We start from the raw sequence: 15,311 nt of genomic DNA, 5'->3' as shown, positions 1-15,311 counted from the left end.
CCTAGTGAATTAAAGTCTGTTATTGGGTCCCAACACTCTGATTTAACAAGTCCTGCAGCTGATTCTTAAGCAGCACAAATTGAGAACCGAAGTCTTAAAAAGTCAGCTCTTAATGAGAAAGTAAGCTATTCTCAAAGAGTATGTAAGAATCAAGAGAGATTTCATTTAGAATGTAAAATAGCTTGAAGAAAAATAATAAATACAATCAGAGGGGAAAAGGTTGAGTTTATCTTCATTTTTCATGAAAAGTTCTTTAGAAATTCCAAACATGTTTAGTTTTCTCTAGTCCTTATGAACTAATAATTGTAATGAAATTCATGGTGAGAATTTGAATTTTGGACCTCACATGGTAGTTTATGTTTGTTGAATATCATGACTCAATCATTGGATCAGGCTATGCATAATTATTGATGGCCAGTTTTACCATTCATATGTAAATATACAAATTTTAAAAATCGTGGAAATGAATATTTACCAATTGGCTCCTCAATGAAAATTTTGAAATGGGATTTATTTTCTTGGCTTTGTTAGCATTGAATATATTAGCCCTGCTCTAATAAAATTTGAATTTTCTCTTTCTGCTTACTGAATGAACTGTTTAAAAGGCAAAGATCAAGAGCTTTGCTTAGTAAACAAGAACCAACAAACTTACAGCAGGTGTTGCTAGCCTGATATTCAAGTTTCATAGGGAAACAATTTAGAAACACATTAATGGAAGCAAGAGTGTGGAAATTATATGTTTAGATTTATTACCTTTGGTGGGTATTTTTAAAGAATCTCATAGACTTTTGAGGATAATATTTATAATTTGCCCTTGATCTTATAAAATAAATCTATTTATCTAATTTAGATCTGATATTATCTTACTAAATACTATGAAATCTACATAAAAGACCAATATGTACATAAAGTTTACATGAAAGACAGATATATTTAATTCAATTCCTTCTCACAGAAATCATTAAAAGCAGTTAGTAGAATTGATCATCAAATTGACCAAAGCCTCCATCAGCAATGGAAGAAATTGCAGTTGCGGCACACTAGTATAGGAGTCTAATTTTTTATTAAGTAAACATTTATTGGCAACTGTCTATAAGCTAGAGCATTGTTCTCAATGTGTAGTCCCCACTAAGGCAGCATTGAAATCACCTACAAACTTATTAGAACTGGTAACTCACAGATGTGCAACTCTAGTCCTACTAAATGCTGACTGGATTATTAAAATCAGCTCTAGATGGTTCCAATAAATATTACAGTTTTAGAATTACTATCCCAAAGCTAAGCATTATATTAATTACCAAGTATACTCAAGTAGAAAAGAAAGATGAGAGAGAGGGAGAGAAGGAATAAAGAGTGAAAGATAGATGGTTCGGTGGAGAGATAACAATTAGATTTCTACTCTCAATTGAGTCATAGTCAAGGAGAAGAGACAGATTGCCAGTAAATGTAAATTTACAGATTTCAAGAAGGATACATGCCAGGTGTTTTAAGAATAGTTTGGGACTCATTGACAACTTACAGCAGAGAAAGCTATAAGTGAGTGAAAGCTTGTAAAGAGGATTCCTAGTACATTTCAGGTAAGGCCCTATCTCCGTCTTTATTCACGTCACTCCTTTGCTGCCTCTAGTTTAGATTATCTTTCTATATTTGGTGTGATAAATAAGTTATGCTTACTGATTACTTAGTACTGGGAGCAGAGTTTGTCAGCATTGGAAGGATAATATAATCAAAGGAAATTAGGTGGATATTTTTATGTTTCAAAAACAATAATTTATGAATTACTTCAATTTAGTTTCAAGTAATAGTTTATCTAATTGAATATATTAATTATAATTTGTTATGTCAAATAAGAAAAGAGGCATGGAAAGATTGTCTGGTTCTCTCTAGCTATTAGGTCTACTAAGAGAGAAGATGATATGCATTCTTTCACCATGGTATCTAGTGTTTCATGATATCTTCCCTTCATCCACATACTTTTTTCCTACATAATTTGCTCAAATTCACTAAAATGTTTACGTGTGGGGGACTTTAGTGTTGATTTGTTTCATAAGATTGTAGTAAAAATAAAACAAAATATTACACACAAAACATTTTGAAGATAAAACAGGAATAAAATAATTTATCATTAGAGATGGTGATACCAGAATGATTCATATAGCCTAAGGTTTTTCTTTAGTACTCAAATCAACATAAATTATATGGACTCTGTTCAGTTCAGTTCAGTCACTCAGTCATATCCTGACTGTTTGCAATCCCATGGGCTACAGCATGCCAGGCTTCCCTGTCCATCACCAGCTCCTGGAACTTCTGTAGAAGACACAGACACAAAAGGAAGATGACCATATGAAAATTGTTCAAGAGTCTAGAGTGATGCATCTGCATATTCAGGGTGACCAAGGGTTGCCTGCACTCACTCATATAAGAGACTCATGAACCGATTCTCCTTCAGAGCCTCTGAGGAAAAGCAACCCTATTGACACCTTGATTTTAGTCTTCTGCTCTTCAGATTTGAGAGAGTGTATGTCTATTATTTTAAGCTCCCAAATTTGTCATAGTTCATGACAGCAGCCCTGGAAAATTATATACCTAGTATGAGAGATGTGCTTCTTTTAAAAACTTTCCCTGTCCTTCTGTCATTGGCCATCAATACATTTTTGAGAATGTAAATTGACATTGTACACTTATACATTGTATGTGCATACATTGTATGCTTATACGTTAAAAAAGTTTACCAGAATCTCTGTTGCAAAGTTATTGCTGGGAAATCTTTACCCCCAACTTTAGAATCAACTAAATTCAATTGACCTATGTGGGGTTCAGTGAAAAACAGAAACCATTATAGGTAGTTTCAGCAGGAAGAGATCTAGGGTGTTAGATGCTCACAAATTTTTTAGGAGTGTTGAGGCAGCAGATTCTAGGCTGAAACTCATTGACTAATTCCTAGTGCAACTCAACAATAATCTGCTGGCAGAGCAACCTCTTGGATAACCTCTTGGATTATGATTGAAGTGAAAGCTTCACCACTCTTTACACTTGCGTCTCGAAAGCAAGGCAGCTGGAGAGCAGAACCAATGGTTTTGATTTAAGGTGCAAACATGCATACTTCAGTCATGTCCAACTCTTTGAGACCCCATGGACTGTAGCTCAGCAGGTTCCTCCATCCATGGGATTCTCCAGGCAAGAATACTAGAGTGATGAAAGCATAGGCAAACGTCTTGGCCTTACCTTTGGCTTTTTAATCAATTATGAATACATCTACTTGGCAAAACAAAGTCATATGCAGAATTCCAGCTACAAGAAATTTTATAAATTGTATATTTCAGATTCCCGACATTTAGAAGAGCTTCACATTTGCTTTAAAGCTCTGCAGTTACTATCTTGAAATTCCTAATAATGACTGAACAATTTTGCGTTGGGCCCCCCAAATTATGTAGTGGATTCTGTCAACCCTGTACAGAGCTCTGACATGCTGCCAGGACCTGATATTGCAAGAAAACTGGTTAGGGCTTTTATTTTCCTCTTTGCCTCTCTCAATCCCAACTCCAAGGATTCTATTATTTTGTTGTTGTGTTTAATTTTTATTTTTACTGAAGTATAGTTGATTTACAATGTGTTAATTTCTGATGTACAACAAAGTGTTATATATATGTGTGTGTGTGTGTGTGTGTGTGTGTGTGTATACACATATATATATATTCCTTTTCATATTCTTTTCCATTGTGGTTTATCACAGGATATTGAATATAGTTCCCAATGTGATAGAGTATGACCTTGCTTATGCATCCTATATCTACTAGTTTATGCCTGCTAATCTCTCACTCCCAATCCTCTCCCACCTCTCACTGATTCTATTGTGATGTCAGCTCCAGGATCCTGACTGTTGGCCCTCACAATGTGTCGCCTCTTCCCAGATTCCTAGACTTGGAGCTCTGCCAGCATCCACGTGTGACCATCCTCTAGAGTTCCATGATTCTCCTAATATGGCAAGACTTCTACTTTCATGTATACTCAAACTCTCCCAATGCTGAAGTGTTCCTGCCTGTTCCAGACTTTTTTTCTCTCTCATGTTCAATTTCACTTGAAATTCATCCCACTTTAGTAGATAGGCAGATATCTTGTGCATTGATTCACTAGCATAGTTTTTCTACCACTAGGCAAGTGAGATTATCATGCACTTAAGCTACTATTGCCATACAGCTTTCCTTAAATGTATATCTTTAAAAAGGATGCTGTGTGTGTTAGAACTGTGTAATAGAAGGCTCTGTGTAAACTGGTGTGTGCTGATTATACAGTAAATATACTGATTAAGGAAGATAGAGACCTTGCTTCACATCCCAGTTCTGGGGTTAGCTACCTATGAGACCTCTGGATATTTCTTTCTCCTTGTCTCTCAACCTATAAATTAGAAGGGCTATACTAAATAGCCTATAAGTTCCTTTCCAACTCAGATTTTTTCTTTCTATAAATACAATAACAAGTATAGGTAGTCCCATAGATTTTGTTATTAAAAAATGCTATTTTTCTTCTAATGGTGCACCATGGATACAGGGAAATGATTACTGGTAATCAAAGGCAGCATGCTGTTTCCTGCTATATTGCAATCATGATAAATAAAAAAGTTAACTAGAGTAAATACTGTGTTTTTTTTTAATGACAAAAAAATAAATAAACTACTGCTAGCTTCTCAGTATTCAAACAAACTGACATTGAGACCTGCTGCTTTGTTGAGGTTTGACTGGTCAATTTCTGCAAAAAGGGAGAGATCTAAATAAAGGGGGGACTGATTAAAATAAAAAGGAAAAAAAGACAGTAGGAAAAGAATAGTTAATTAAATTGACAAAATTATTTTTTAGATACTTTACCCCACGCCACTGCATTCTTTGGGTGTTAAGCAATATTATCAAAGGTGTTGCTATAACAACACTAATTAATTATAGTAGGATTTTATGCACTGTAGCTTACAGCCAGTTCATGAGTTTGTTTTTTTTTTATTATATGTCACGCAAAATGTGGCAAAAATACTTATGCTGAAGTGTCTGGAGATAGAAGGTGATATGCAAGTCACCACTTAGTAACTGCTTTAACCTATGCCTGGGCTAAGTTATGTGCATAATATCCTTTTGGTTGTAAGCATATGGCAGGGCCATCAGAGTTAATGAAGCTTAGAGTGTACATGGACCATGGACATTCTTTGAAGTCAAAGGAAAATTGTGATAAAGGACAGATTTGTGGAACCCGGATTACCACTAGCACTGAATTAGAGGACTGAAAAAAAATCATGTCTGTCAATGTGCTTATGACAATTATTCCCAGGGATTCTAAAATGACTATAGCAACCATCTGACAGTGAGATGAAATCCAATGTAAGCAATAAAGAATCTGTGATATATGTGTACTAGGAAGACATCCAAGACAGTAAATAAAACTAGAGTACCCATAAGTATGTGTATTACCTTTGGATGTTGCAAAAATGTCATTGTCATTGTCTCAACTACTGAATTCATCTCTTCTTTCCCTTGCCCAAAATACAGTATTTTTCCATAGCTTCTTACAGTAATTGCTATGGTGAAATGCCACTGTACTAAAATCCAACTTTTTTATCTTCGGGATATATTATTATCCCCAAGCTATTACAAATTCTGAAGAAAGCATAAAAAGAACTGTTTGCTTCAGAATGATTAAAAATCTTGAGCTAAATTCATTTCTAAAAGATGTCTATTTGTCCCTGAGGTGGAGAGAGTTGGTGAAATGGAATGACAGATCATTAAGCAATTTACTAGGTGAGGATAAATTTGAACTCTCAGCTATGATTAAAAAGACAACAACAACAGCAGCAAAAACCAAAATAAACCATCTTGTAGTGCGGGTTGCAGAGAAGCAGACATTTGGAAGGCAAGGTGGATGCTCCCCATTTAGCTGTGTCGAACCTGATCGTCATGTCCCTGCATCCGGCCGCCAGCTGTGAGGGGGACTGCCAGCAAATCTGATTCCCCTGCAGACATAGCAGCAGCTGTAACGCCACCTGTGTAAGGAGATGAGTCTGAGAGTCGAGAGAATTACACTGACCTCGGGCTAGTTTAGTCTCTCTCTAATTTCTGCACCACTGTCAGATTTGAAAGAGAAAATCACCGCCTTCTGATATTGTCTCATCAGACCCCTCAGTACTCCGGAGGGCACTGGGTAGCAATCAGAAGCATATGAATGCCAAGCAGCACATCAGTGAGAAGGATGTGAGCTCTTCGGTACTTTTAGATAAATCTAAATTAGATGAAGGATACAGAACAGACTCAAGAAGAGAGGTGCTAACAAGGAGTGAAAGTGACTAAGTCTCTAATGGTGGAGTTCATCATCATTTAACCTTAGGGAATCTGAGATTATTAGTCAAGAGTTCCCGGGAATAGTCTGTTTTAAGTCAACAAAGGAAGGACAGCAAGTAATTTGTTTCCTTGATGTGAAATAGGAGACTGCTGCAGGACCTGAAGGAACTAGAATAGAATATTTGGAACAAGAATAATGTATATACAAGCATAGGAAGGAGTCAAAATAGGCTAATGTTAACTTAAAAGAGAGTCAGGAAAGTAAATGGGTTTGTGATGATGAAATAATACATGGAAGCAATATTGTAATAAGCACTTTCAAGATTAGCTAATAGAAAGATTAATAGGGAAAAGAAAATGAAAATAAAAAGTGTCATTTTAATACTACAAGGATAATTATACAGTCATTGTTGCAGCCAAATTCCCACTGGTTTCAGTGGGGGCTTTGGACAGAACTAGAAGACATATGCTTCAGTAAGGTACCTAGAATTGCAAAGTTTATTTAAGGCATAAATGTAAAAAAAATCTAGGAGAAGATAATAATTGCTAGATTTTTTAAAAAAATATGCCATATCTGTATTTTTAAGAAACCAACCTTTAAAAAAATTGATACAGAGATCTTATTTCACAATTGGCATGTTTAAACTGATTGCATTTTTATATATCACTGACTTTTATCAATTCATCAGGAGTCTGGGTCTCAGCAGAATTCCTCCATCCATCTTTGCTGTGAAACTGGAAATGGATTTGTTTAAATTATTGGGCTTTTAATTTGCCACATTTTGTCTCCTGTCTGAGAAGCCTGTTTATTTTCAGGCAGCTGCATATGTTGGCGTGATTGATGAGAGCCGCCACAGTCAAGCAAGCAGCCCTGGGCGACCAGTTTACCCTTCCCTGCTAGGGTTTCAACTGCCAGTTGCCTCCATTCTGTGACAGCTTCTCCTTCTCCTCACCTTGTCATCAAGCCAAGATTGTACACTCTAGGAGTACAGGTAAGCATCTGCCTCCATAATCATTGCCAACAGCTCTCCATTATCAACTGCCAGGGGTGCTTCAAAGCAATGCGGAGGTCTTTCTCTTGACACAGAGACCAAGTGTTTTTATATCTAAAAAAAAAAAAAAAAAAAAAAAAACCCTCTGCCTTAACTGACCAGGGAACTTCAAATTTAAGTTTTATTTAATTGCATCACACATCATTATAATATTAAAAATCAGGTCAGATCATCCCCAATCCTACCCCTACCCCCTGCAGGTATTCTAGATTAATTTATGCAAAGACCTGTCACTATAGATAGAATTTCTTTCTGATTAATACACCCCCATATACTCAAAAAATTAAAGGAATTTGTCAAATGTTTTTACTCCAGCATAGTGTAAACTAAATTTACCTATAAATGTGATTCATATTGTAACATCTGTCTTTCTGTTTGAACAGCAACAATATGTGTGGATCAAAACCAAATGAGAAAGAGAATTTGTTAATGTAAAGCAGCATTAAAGTGAATTCTGCTGCTTTGGTTTTTAACTGTGTGATGATAAACATTTTGTTGTTAAAGGATCTGTTATTATAATGCAATGTTTACTGTGGCAAAGGAAATGGCAACCCATTCCAGTATTCTTTCCTGGGAAATCCCATTGACATAGGAGCCTGGTGGGCTACAGTCCATGGGGTTGCAGAGAGGGGACAAAACTGAGCAACTATACAACAACAATATTTATTGAGAATCTGATCATCTAGAAGCTTCATGGACTATCATTATAACTCCTCCTTCTAAAAGGAACTAAATTTCTATAGTAATATATGTTATTAAATTTATTTATGCATGTGACAATTTGTGTATAAAGAATATGGTATATAGTTTTGACAAAAATATATGTTTATCAGAATAACAATGGTTTGCTTCAAAGCAGTTAAAGAGGAAATGTTATGCAATGGTTACTAAGATCAAAGACTTTCTCAGAAATAATTCCACTCAAATCCAGGGTTGGTACATACCAGCAGCAAGATGCTCTTGGATGAGTAATTTAACTTCATGGAACCTAAGTTTTCTTGTTTTCAGCTGGCGATAAGGAAATTTACCTTTTCTGGTTGTTCTGAGAACTGAATATGAAAATATGTATAAAGCTCTTAGTCTCATGTATGACACATAGTTACTATTAAAGAAGTGACTGAAAGGCATAGGACTCATTACTAGTCGATTCTGAGACAGTCATGATACACACTCTAGGAGGCTTGTATCAGTTCAAGTTGACTAAATGCCTGTACCTGAAGGCTATAGCATGTAAATATAGTGGTGGAGGACAGCAGTTTTTTTCTGTTAATTTTTGTCCTGATATATAATTGCTTAACCCAATTTAGCAAGTCAGAGAAAGTAGTTTGATTTGTTCCCTCTATAAAGACAGTATTCAAGATCTGTTCAAGCTTCTGTTTATGTAATAACTCACTTTGGTTATCTTGATACATAGTTAGGATCTTCACTTTCCTAATGTCTACTTTTCTTACATGTAAAATGATCCAATTACTTTTACAGATTACACCTGCTATTCCCAAGCTTCATCTTCCCTGTCTTGAGAAACTATTGGAACACTCTCTGTTTGTGAAGTTGTTTATGGATTTAGCCAGTGATAATACTTTTACTGATAAATAATCATTTTGAATAAATTGTTCAACACAACTAATTTTCAGTTTCTTGATAAGGAGCAGTAGGCTAATGGGCATTAGTGAAATAATCCATGGAAAGCATTTGGCATAGAGCTTGGTTCATTGCTTGTTTACGATTATTATTGTCACTATAATTGCTTTCTTATGTTAAAGTTCAACTGAAATTGGAAAATTGGCCTTGTAATGTTAGGTTAATGTGAAAAATTGCATTTTAAGTCAATTTGGATTTAAAAAGTTATTGGTTGCCAGATCATTAATAAAAGCTTGAACTGAAGAGTGTTTGTATAATCTGGCTCATGTTTCTCTTACCCTGAATCCCAAAAGATAGATAGAAAGACAACTGTATTTGTACAGACAACTGTATAGATAGAAAAACAACTGCACAAATAAAGCCCCACCAGGGGCTACAGTTCCCTACATTTATCCTTATTTCTCTCGGGGAAATACCTACTGGGATGAGGTTGTGATCACAATTAACAGCAAAGAGTAAAAGATGCTCTAATGGTAAGAAAATCATCCATTTCCTTCTTTTTTTATTCTGGTCACAAATTATTGTCATGACTATGATTACTAGTCACATTTATTTAGAAGTAGTCCACTAACAATATGGCAAAAATTAGCATACAGGTCACAAATAATATAGTCTCATTTTAACTCAAGCTCTGATCTTAGCGGAACACTTAAGAAGTGACAGAGAGCAGAGCAACATGGATGGATACAAAATGACTAGGTTACTTTGCATCATAACCTCAAGGTGTGCAGGTCTTTGAGTAGTCACAGCAGGGAACTGTGCCAGTATCTAGCAGGATAACAAATGGGTGTCACACATGAGTGGGATGGCAGAAGGACAGTATTCAGACCATATTTGCTGTCAATTTTTAACCTAATAAGATAAACACTGAAGCAATATAAATGTCAGGGATTCTGAGGTTAATACAGAAGAATATGGGTAATTTTTTTGTAAGTAAAAAATGACTGAGAAAGACTGGAACTGTTGATGCACTAAAGCATGAAAAAGGCAGATGGACTAAAGGATGAGGTGGAAATAGTTTACCTTTTATTTTCAATTGGCAAGATAAAATTATTCATTTGGTAAGCCCAATTATCTACAAAACATGTATATTTCCCCCACACTGGAATATATCTTTTTCCCCATGGACTTTAAGACAGGGATTATCATGATATTATATATAACACAGTAATATGACCATTATTATCCATTGTCCTTCAGGAGATAAATGAAATTAATGCATGAAAAATGCTGTGCTTTGCTGTGCTTAGTCGCTCAGTTGTGTCTGACTCTTTGTGACCCTATGAGCTGCAGCCTGCCAGGCTCCCTGTCCATGGGGATTCTCTGAGCAAGAATACTGGAGTGTGTTGCCATATCCTCCTTGAAAAATAGCTATTATCATAAAAATGTAATAAATGCTACTCAGCAGTGAGTCAACATATGAGAATTTAATTCTTAAATCATTGAGTGATTTTGGGTCAGTGACTTAATTTCTTGTGTTCTTCAATTTCCATATAAGGGAAATTGTTTTAAGTACAATATTCCTCTTCATACCCTACTATGGGTACTAATGTTAATGATTGTTTTTATTAAATGTCATCAATCTATATTAAAACATATTTTATTATATAAACTTACAGTATAATTTTTAGTTTAGGCATGGCATTGCGATTGTACCTATAGTGTGTTGTTGAAAAAGATTATATGTGTATCCCAATAGGGTTTCAAGGACAGAGAATGTATTAATAAATTACCTTTCATGAGCAATCGGAGTAGAGTGAAATATCAACTGTTTCTGAGCCAAACAATCAAATAACTAACTTATTTTCCTGGCACAGTCTTATGTTAGTCACTCAGTTGCGTCTGACTCTTTTGACTGCATGAACTGTAGCCTGCCAGTCTCCTCTGTCCACGGAATTCTCCAGGCAAGAATACTGAAGTAAGTTGCAATTTCCTTCTCCAGAGGATCTTCCCGACTCAGGGGTCAAACCTGTTGTCTCCTGCATTGCAGGCAGATTATCACTGAGCCACCAGGGAAGCCCAAATATGTGGGCTATTGTGATAGCTTATGTGTTGTGACAACTTATTTGATAGCTATTTGCAATTATTCTGGATTTTTGTTGTTGTAGTTGTTTTTTAATTAGTCCTATTCTGTGACTCATTTGAAAAGACCCTGATATTGGGAAAGATTGAAGGGAGGAGGAGAAGGGGACAACAGAGGATGAGGTGGTTGGATGGCATCACCGACTCAATGGACATGAGTTTGGGTAAACTCCGGGAGTTGGTGATGGACAGGGAGCCCTGATGTGTTGTGGTTTATGGGGTCACAAAGAGTCGGACACGACTGAGCAAATGAACTAAACTGATTCTGTGACAGTTATAATTGACTGCACTCAGCTCATTTCTTATCTTATTAAATTGGAGTTTAATCCTATGAACAGATTGCACTAAAAAGAAACTGACAATATTAACCGATTACTAACTTTTAGCTTCCTTGTTCCATTTAGATTGATTGACCACCTTTGTTGGAGGAAATTAGCCATTCTTTGCTTGAAAACACTGTGACAATCCCTCCTGATGCAAACACTTGCAAGAGGGTAGAGATGCTTCTTAAGACCCCAAAAAATCACCTCTTATTGCTTCTTGACCCATAAACAGTCAGATATCAACATGAATGTAAGGAAATAGCTCCAGGGAGAATTCTCTAAACCTCTTCAGAGTGATACATTATCTCTAACTTCCATTGCCTTCACTATTCAGGAATGTTCCTCACTTAGAAAGGAGGGCCCTCTAGAAACATGAAAGAAGAGAATACCATACATGGAGAATACCATCCAACAATTTATTATGAAGAACAGCAAGGACACACTGGTAACTGATTACAGTTTTAGCCCAGTGTACCTAATTAATCATCACCTCCCAAGCTAGGTGCACTATTGCAGTTGTATACTTGCTGTACTATCTGTCTTGGCTGAAACACTTTTGACACTGTCATCTGTGGACACATGGAATGCCCTATCATGGTATTCTGCACAACTTTGCTTCTAGCCAAGGGAATTATTTCACAGAAGTATAGCAATGGCTTAAGGCCATGGAATTAACTGGTTTTACCATAAACCCCATATTCATATAAATTTGCTTTAATAGATAGTTGGGATGGCTTGATGAAGACTTGGTTATAGCACAGTTTAGGAGATGACAGTGCTTCCCAGGTGGCACTAGCAATGAAGAACCTGCTAGCAGGAGACATAAGAGACACAGGTTCGATCCCTGGGTTGGGAAGATCCCCTGGAGGAGGAAATGGCAATCCACCCTAGTATTCTTGCCTGGAGAATGCCATGGATGGGGGAGCCTGGCGGGCTACAGTCCATGGGGTCACAAAGAGTTGGACACGACTGAGAGACTAACAAATACACACACACAGGAGATAACACCCTGAAAGGATGGTTTTCTGTCTTACAGTTTGTAGTACATGCTTTTCAGCAGAAATGTTTATAAATATATAGTCTTTCCATCCATAACTGGTATATGTTGGTTCTGGAATTAAGAGATGGAAGTGGGAGTGGCTTTTTTCATGATTATACCTAATAATCCATTCACAGAACTTTTGATCCTTATTTGGCAGCTTTTTTTCTCTGTTGGTTTGAAAAATTTAGCTTCCAAGAAAAGTTTAGTTTCCAAGCTTCCAAGGAAGTTTCCACAAACTGAAAATATTTCACTAAATTTGAAGATAAGGCTACCACTGGTCATTGTGGTTTTCTTACATCAGTCACTAAATGAACAGACAGGAAGGAGTTATTTTACTCAATGGGATGACTGATTCCCTCTACTGATAAGACATTCAGCTATTGCAAAGAGAAATGGGCAAATAAGACTATATGAGTTACCTGGGAATTTTTCTAGGATATTTGTTAATACTCCCATGCCTAATCATAAAAAGCAGCTACAAAATGCAGGATATTTCAGGACTCAGCTCTTCAGAAGGAGAATTTGGAGGCATTTCACCAGGCAAAGCACAATTATTGCTAAGAACAAGTTAAGTAGGAAAAAGCAGTAAAAGGAAGACAATTATGATACCAACTATGACTTTATGCTCAATTACATAAAAAAAATTAATAACTTTGTATAATTGCCCATGTATATATGTATGGTTCAAATCATCAGCTCCTCATAGCAAAATTCAGGCTTCAACTAAAGAAAGCAGGGAAAAACAGTAGGCCAGTCAGGTACAACCTAAATCAAATCCCCTATGAATATACAGCAGAAGTGACAGATTCAAGGGACTGGATCTAGTAAACAGAGTGACTGAAGAACTGTGGATAGAGACATCATACAGGAAACAATGAACAAAGTCATCCCAAAGAAAAACAAATGCAATAAGGTTCAGTGGCTTTCTGAGTAGGTTTTTATAAGTAACTGAGGAAAGAAGAGATGTGAAAAGCAAGGGAGAAAGGGAAAATTATACCCAATGAATGCATAGTTCCAGAGAAGAGCAGAGAGACAAGGCCTTCTTCAATGAACAACACAAAGAAATAGAGGGAAACAGTAGAAAGAGAAAGACTAGAGATCTCTTTAAGAAAATTGGGAATATCAAAGAAGCACTTGACCCAAAGATGGGCACAATAAAGGACAGTTATGGTAAAGACCTAATAGAAGCCGAGGAGATCAAGAGGACATGGCAAGAATACATAGAATTGTACACTGTATATATATATATATATATATAACCATGGTGTGACCACTCACCCAGAGTCAGACATTCTGGAGTATGAAATCATATGGGCCTTAGGAAGAACTGCTGTCAATAAAGCTAGTGGAGGTGATGGAATTCCAGTAGAGCGATTTAAAGTCTTAAAAGATGATGCTATTAAAGTGTTTCACTCAATATGTCAGCAAATTTGAAAAACCCAGCAGTGCCCACAGGACTGAAAAAGGTCAATCATTATCCCAGTTCCCAAGAAGGGAAGTACTAAAGAATGTTCAAAGTACTAGACATTTGCACTCATCTCTCACACTAGCGAGGTTATGCTCAAAATTCTTCAATCCAGGCTTCATCCTTATGTGAACTGAGAACTTACAGATGTTCAAGCTGGGTTTAGAAAAAAACAGAGGAACCAAGACATAATTTGCCAACAGATGCTGAATCATAGAGATAGCAAGGAATTCCAGAAAAACATCTGCCTCTCTTTCGTTGACTACACTAAAGCCTTTGACTTTGTGAATCATAATGAACTTTGGAAAACTCTTAAAGAGATGGGAATATCAGGCCATCTTACCTGTCTCCTGGGAAACCTGTTAGAACCTTATATGGAACAACTGACTGTTTCAAAATTTAGAAAGAGGTACAACTAAGCTGTTTATTGTTACCCTGTTAACTTATATGCAGAAAATCATGGGAAACGCCAAGGCAGATGAGTTTCAAGCTGGAATCAAGATTGCCAGGAGGAATATCAACAACCTCAGATATGCAGAAAAAATCATTTTAATGGCAGAAAGCAAAGAGAACTAAAGAACTTCTTGATGAGTGTGAAAGAATAGATTGAAAAAGCCAGATTAAAATTTAAGTTAAAAAAGAAAAAAAAAATAAGCAAAAAAACCCTAAGATCATGGCATTTGGTCCCATCACTTCATGGCAAATAGAAAAGGAAAAGGTGGAAATTGTGACAGAATTCCTCTTCTTGGACTCTGAAATCATTGTGGATTGAGACTTCAGCCATGAAATTAGACAATGACTGCTTCTTGGCAGGAAAGCTATTGCAATCCTAGATAGCTTATTAAAAAGCAAAGACATCAATTTGCCAAGCAAGTCCATATAGTCAATGCTATGGTCTTTACAGTAGTCATGTATGGATGTAAGAGTTGGACCATAAAGAAGGTTGAGTGCCAAAGAATAGATGAATTTGAGCTCCGGTGCTGGAGAAGATGCTTGAGAGTCCCTTGGACTGCAAGATCTAACCAGTCAGTCCTAAAGGAAATCAACTCTGAATACTCATTGGATAGACTGAAGCTGAAGCTCCAATGCTTTGGTCAACTGATGTGAAGGTCCAACTCATTGTAAAAGACCCTGATGCTGGGAAAGACTGAAGGCAGAAGGAGAAAAGGGGGACAGAGGATGAGATGGTTGGATGGCATCATCAATTCAATGGACATGAACTTGGGCAAACTCAGGCGGTTGGTGAGGGACAGCAAGACCTGATGTGCTACAGTCCATGGGGTCACAAAGAGTGGAACATGACTTGGAACTGAACAACAACAATGTATGTAAATATATTTTTTATATATTATATATGTTCTTCATTTATCTCCTTCCTTTATTATTTTA

General features: G+C 36.4%; 1 long non-coding RNA gene across 1 annotated transcript in view; it reads left to right on the top strand.

Moving 5' to 3' along the window:
* Nucleotides 1–7,138: 7,138 nt before the first annotated feature.
* Nucleotides 7,139–15,311, top strand: part of LOC110130220 (uncharacterized) — a 29,635-nt gene continuing 21,462 nt past the window's right edge. Inside the window, exon 1 of the long non-coding RNA XR_011488911.1 lies at nt 7,139–7,309. This is a non-coding gene — a long non-coding RNA (uncharacterized lncRNA). The remainder of the gene's footprint in view (nt 7,310–15,311) is intronic.

Source organism: Odocoileus virginianus, chromosome 8 (genome assembly GCF_023699985.2).
Source record: "Odocoileus virginianus isolate 20LAN1187 ecotype Illinois chromosome 8, Ovbor_1.2, whole genome shotgun sequence".
In the NCBI taxonomy this organism is placed as follows: domain Eukaryota; kingdom Metazoa; phylum Chordata; class Mammalia; order Artiodactyla; family Cervidae; genus Odocoileus; species Odocoileus virginianus.
The sequence above is the reverse complement of the archived record's forward strand: the minus strand, read 5'-3'. Positions and strand labels throughout refer to the sequence as shown.